This window comes from Oncorhynchus mykiss, chromosome 8 (assembly GCF_013265735.2).
Source record: "Oncorhynchus mykiss isolate Arlee chromosome 8, USDA_OmykA_1.1, whole genome shotgun sequence".
Taxonomy (NCBI): Eukaryota; Metazoa; Chordata; class Actinopteri; order Salmoniformes; family Salmonidae; genus Oncorhynchus; species Oncorhynchus mykiss.
This window is the reverse complement of record NC_048572.1, coordinates 34,128,391-34,134,747: the sequence shown is the minus strand read 5'-3', so window position 1 is coordinate 34,134,747 and position 6,357 is coordinate 34,128,391.

Here is a 6,357-nt window from a genome sequence, read left to right as displayed (position 1 = left end):
ATCCCAAAACAACAGCAAAGGACCGTGTGAAGATGCTGGAGGAAACAGGTACAAAAGTATCTATATCCACAGTAAAACGAGTCCTATATAGACATAACCTGAAAGGCCGCTCAGCAAGGAAGAAGCCACTGCTCCAAAACTGCCATAAAAAAGCCAGACAGTTATTTTTGGAGAAATGTCCTCTGGTCTCATGAAACAAAAACATAACTATTTGGCCATAATGACTATTGTTATGTTTGGAGGAAAAAGGGGGAGGCTTGCAAGTCGAAGAACACCATCCCAACTGTGAAACACGGGGGTGCTTTGCTGCAGGAGGGAATGGTGCACTTCACAAAATAGATGGCATCATGAGCAGGGAAAGTTATTTGAATATATTGAAGCAACATCTCAAGACATCAAGTTAAAGCTTGGTTGCAAATGGGGCTTCCAAATGGACAATGACCCCAAGCATACCTCCAAAGTTGTGGCAAAATGGCGAAGGACAACAAAGTCAAGGTATTGGAGTGGCCATCACAAAGCCCTGACCTCAATCCTATAGAAAATGTATGGGCAGAACTGAAAAAGCGTGTGCGAGCAAGGAGGCCGTACAAACCTGACTCCGTTACCCCAGCTCTTTCAGGAAGAATGGGCCAAAATTCACCCAACTTATTGTGGGAAGCTTGTGGAAGGCTACCCAAAATGTTTGACCCAAGTTAAACAATTTAAAGGCAATACTACCAAATACTAATTGAGTGTATGTAAACTTCTGACCCACTGGGAATGTGATGAAAGAAATAAAAGCTGAAGTAAATAATTCTCTCTACAATTATTCTGACATTTCACATTCTTAAAATAAAGTGGTGATCCTAACTGACCTAAGACAGGGAATGTTTACTAGGATTAAATTTCAGGAATTGTAAAAAACTGAGTTTAAATGTATTTGGCTAAGATGTATGTAAACTTCCGACTTCAACCCTCTCTCTATGGCACCACTGTTCTCATCACTGACAGGACACATCAGACAGAAGAAGAAGAGTGTGGCAATGGGAAATAAACTAGCATGTGTGCCTTGATATTAAATGTTTATCCTCAGTGTGATGACTTCAGAAAGGAATTCTCGGTAAGTAGTACAGAAGAGTTATTCTGTTTAAGAACAGAACATAACTAGTCAGTTAACTGATGCTTATTTGAAGTGACATGCATTCAAAATAGGAGCTGAGACAACCATGTAGAATTAATGTAACTAAACCTCTATCCAAAAATAAAATGTTAGTAACAATTACGAATACCTGTGACAGGCTTGTCGCCTTAGATGGCCTATGGAATGGACAGACACATTCAGTGTTACTCACAAGATGATCTGATGTAGTTGCAGGATGTTGAGATGAGAACTCAGTCTCCTGTTAGCCTGGACCTCCCACAGGTTACAGACATGCCCTGAGCTGAACCACATCTCCATTGACAAACATTGGCAGTACAATGGCCTTACTGAAGACCTCAGTGACTTCCAACGTGGCACCATTGGCTGCCACCTTTCCAACAAGTCCATTCGTCACATTTTTGCCCTGCTAGAGCTGCCCCGCTCATCTGTAAGTGCTGTTACTGTGAAGTGGAAACGTCTAGGAGCAACAGCAGCTCAGCCGCGAAGTGGAAGGTCTCACAGAACGGGGCGGCCAAGTGCTGAAGCGTGTAGCGTTTAAAAATCGTCTGTCCTCGGTTGCAACACTCACTATCAAGTTACAAACTGCCTCTGAAAGCAACGTTTCCATGGCTGAGCAGCCGCACACACGCCTAAGATCACCATGCGCAATGCCAAGCGTCGGCTGGAGTGGTGTAAAGCTTCCCGCCATTGGACTCTGGAGCAGTGGAAATGCGTTCTCTGGAGTGATGAATTACGCTTCACCATCTGGCAGTCCGATGGATGAATCTGGGTTTGGCGGATTCCAGGAGAACTCTACCTGCCCCAATGCATAGTGCCAATTGTAAAGTTTGGCGGAGGAGGAATAATGGTCTGGGGTTGTTTTTTAAGGTTTGGGCTAGGCCCGTAGTTCCAATGAAGAGAAATCTTAACACTATAGCATACAATGACTTCTAGACAATTCTGCACTTCCAACTTTGTGGCAAAACTTTGGGGAAGGCCCCTTCCTGTTTCAACATGACAATGTCCCTGTGCACAAAACGAGGTCCATACAGAAATGGTTTGCTGAGATCTGTGTGGAAGAACATGACTGGCCTGCACAGAGCTCTGACCTCAACCCTATCGAACACCTTTGGGATGAATTGGAACGACGACTGCGAGCCAGGCCTAATCGCCCAAAATCAGTGTCCGACCTCACTAATGCTCTTGTGGCTGAATGTAAGCAAGTCCCAGTAGCAATATTTCCAACATCTAGTAGAAAACCTTCCCAGAAGAGTTGAGGCTGTTATAGCAGCAAAGGGGAGACCAAGTCCATATTAATGCCCATGATTTTGGAATTAGATGTTTGACGAACAGCTTTTAATCACTTTTAACTTATAATCACAATATCAAATAATGCTGTGTGTGAGAGAGTGTGTATAAATATCTGTATTACAAGGTGCACATCTCTGCTGGTCTGTCAGCTGAATTACCTTTCTAAAGGCTGCTTTATTGTCTTACAGGCAGAGTAGTCCTACTTTCCATCCATTAGACATTTGGTCTTTACAACATCTGCAAATGTCCCTTTTCCAATTTATATATATTATATCCCATCCATATATAAGATTTCAGAAATAGTCATCTAGATTAGAATATGAACCACAAAACCTTACTTTCCATCCTCCTCCCGACTGCATCATAAAGTCTGAATAACTATTTCATCATCGTGAGTGTGTTGCTGTGTCTATGCGATGTGAAGAATGGTAGCAGACAGTAGCCTAAACAAACTATGGCTTGGAAATCAGGGATTCAGTACCACGGACAGCTGTGATAGCAATCCCTACGATCTGACATCCAGTATGGGGTCAATGTCACACCATATGTGTTGAATTCAAAACAAAAGACATTGTGAACATGATCAATAAAGTTGAGAATGTCAACATATTTTCGAGGGCGGGTGAAATAATGGATGTTGAAATCTAGCTCATATCTCAGGGGAGGATTGGTGCACTCTCCCGTGATCTTACTCACCAAGTCAACCGCGTCATTTCTGACAGCAACTTGACCCCTCTGCTGGTTATTATACTATCAGAAAAGGAGCAGAAAGAGTCATGTCTTCTCCCCTTATGGTCATTTATTTAATGTCCAGTGGGTGTCACTACAGCACCAGCAAATGTTGATATGCAGCAACTCCCTCAGTATTGATGTTATCATGCCCTTATCTTATGCCACATGTTAAATTGTTCAGTTGATACTATTCGATTTTTATTTGCTGATGACATTTGGCACCCGGAACATTTTAAATAACAAAATACGGCTTGCTAGCTGCTAGCCATGTTGAAAACAAATCTCTCATCTTCAATGGGAATTGATGGAAATGTATGTAAAATATATCACTAGCCACTTTAGACAACGATAGGACAAAGTGACAGTAACAGACGAGCGTAACAAAAAAAAAAGAAAATAATTATGATTATATATACAAACATACAATAAGAAAAAAATAATAACGAGACATTGGATCACCTGCCGTAGGCTACATATTATACATTATGTGTGAAACATTATGAGGATTATATATAGATTCAATCAATGAGATGTGGGGGGAGATTCTCCATATAGTCAATAAAAGGTTGCCAAATTCTGTAAAATGTCTTTAACTTATTCCTCAAGCAGTAAGTGATTTTCTCCAAAGGGATACAACTATTAACTTCCGATAGCCACATTGCAACTGGCAGGGAGGAATCCAATTTCCATTTCAAGGCAATACATTTCTTGGCAATCGCTAGCAATATTTCTGTTAGCTTTATAGTATGGCTTTGCCTAAGATTGGTGTTAGTAAAGTTACCCAGTAGACAGATCTCCGGGTCTAAAGGGAATGCAACCCTGTGAATTGAGGATATGGTATCGCATACCCCCTGCCAGAAACCGTGTAGTTTTGAACACTGCCAAGTGGAATGGAGGAATGTTCCTTCATCTGAGCCACATCTAAAACATAGGGAGGAGATATCTGGGTTGAACTTGTGCAGTCTAGATGGGGTGATATAGAGCTGATGGAGGAAATTAAACTGGATCAGTCTGTATTTGGAGTTCAATGTGGATGTAACACCATCCCTGCATAGATTACTCCATAGATCCTCATCAAGATCAATACCCAGATCTTTTTCCCATCTAAGTCGGGGTTTATCTAGCCCAGGCAGTGTTAGTCCTGACATAAGAGCATCGTATACACGGGAAATGGTCTTGAACAGTGGTTGGTCTGCGTGGCTGTTCAAGTTGTTCAATAGGTGACATCTTAGGTAGGTTCCATTGTCCCCTGAGAGTCACCCTAATAATGTTTCGTAGTTGTAGGTAGCTAAAGAAGTCCCTCTTAGGCAAGTGGTATTTATGCTTCAGCTGATCAAAAGACATAAGAACACCCTCCTCGTAACAATGTTCCAGAAGAGTGATCCCCTTATCAGACCATGGTCTAAAGTTACTATTCTGGAAAAACATAGGGATCAATCTATTGTTCCATAAAGGGGTTTTAGGGGAAAGGAATCCCTCTCGTCCGAACAGCTCATGCAGTTAACACCATGCCAGGACAGAATGTATGATTAAAGGGTTGTCTGTGATGGTTTTTATAGATTTCCTGTCCCATTTGTAAAACAATTCTGCCCCAGTGTCATCATTTACCTCAAGCTTTTCAATGTTCAACCATGAGGGCGAGGGACCATTGTCAAACCTCTGAGCCAGAAACCTAGACTGTGCAACCCAGTAGTACATTCTAAAATTGGGGAGGTTTAAGCCCCCTTGACTGTAATCAAGGGTCAGTTTATCCAGGCCAACCCTAGGGGTTTTGCCGTGCCAGATAAACGGTCTGGTCAGCTTGTCGAGAGAGGAAAAAAATGCTGCGGGAACAGGGATAGGGAGAGATTGAAACAGATATGGAAATCTGGGCAGGACATTCATTTTAATTACATTGATTCTACCCAGTAGAGTGAGAGGTAAGTCCATCCATTTACAAAGATCAACCTCCACCTTTTGCAACAAACTGGCCAGATTGAGTTTATAGAGGTTGTTCAGATTACCATCCACCATTATGCCCAAATATGTGAAGCCCATAGGCGACCATCTAAAAGGAAACTTGTGCTTGATGGTATGATGGTCAAAGACAGACAACGGTAAGATTTAGCTTTTATCAAAATGTACCTTATATCCAGAGAAAGAACTATAACACTGTAGTAGAATCTGCAAGTGAGAGAGGGAATGTTCTGGGTTTGTTAGAAATAAGATAAGGTCGTCCGCAAAGAGTGATAATTTATAGGTATGGGGGCCCACCTCAAAGCCATGTATGTCAGGGCAAGTTCTAATAGCCTCAGCCAACGGTTGGTGAGGGCAAAGAGGTGGGGGCTAATTGGGCAACCTTGTCTGTTCCCCCTATAAAGAGGGAAAGAGGAGGAAGAAATCCCATTGGTAGCAATCCTAGCTTTAGGAGATTTGTAGAGTGATTTTATCAAATTTACAAACACGGTACCTAAACCAAACTTTTCCAAGACGCGAAAGAGGTATGGCCATTCAACCCTATCAAAGGCCTTTTCAGCGTCGAGGGAGACTGCGACACTAGGTATTTTGTTTTGGTTAGCAAGGTGAATTATATCAAAGAACCTTCTGAGATTATTGGAGGACAATCTATTAATTATGAAGCCAGTCTGATCTGGGTTGACCAACAGGGGAAGACATGACTCCAGTCTCTTAGATAGCATCTTGGTGACCAGTTTACAATCTGTGTTAAGGAGAGAGATTGGTCTATAGGAGGCGCACTTTAGCGGGTTTTCCCCTTTCTTGTGGATTACAGTAATCACTGCTCGAGAGAAGGACTCTGGAAAGCAGTTGTCTTCTCTGGCTTTTTTAAGTACCTCCATAAGGTAGGGGACCAACAGCTCCCTAAATTATTTATAGAACTCTGGAGGGAAGCCATCCTCCCCAGGAGATTTATTAGAAGGTAAGGATTTAATGGCCTCCAACAATTCAGGAACTGAGAAGCGTTCACTCAGGCGCTCGCTGTCTTCCCCTGACAGGCATGAGAGGTTGAGAGAGGAGAGAAAGGAGTCGATCTCTAATAGGTCATCGCTTGATTTGGAAGGGTAGAGGTCTTCATAGTATTTCTTAAAAGTGTTATTAATTTCAGTCGGGTCGAAAGATATCTCATCAGTAAGAGTTTCTATGGCATTAATTGTCCTCTTACTTTCCTCTGCTTTCAGTTGCCATGCCAATACTTT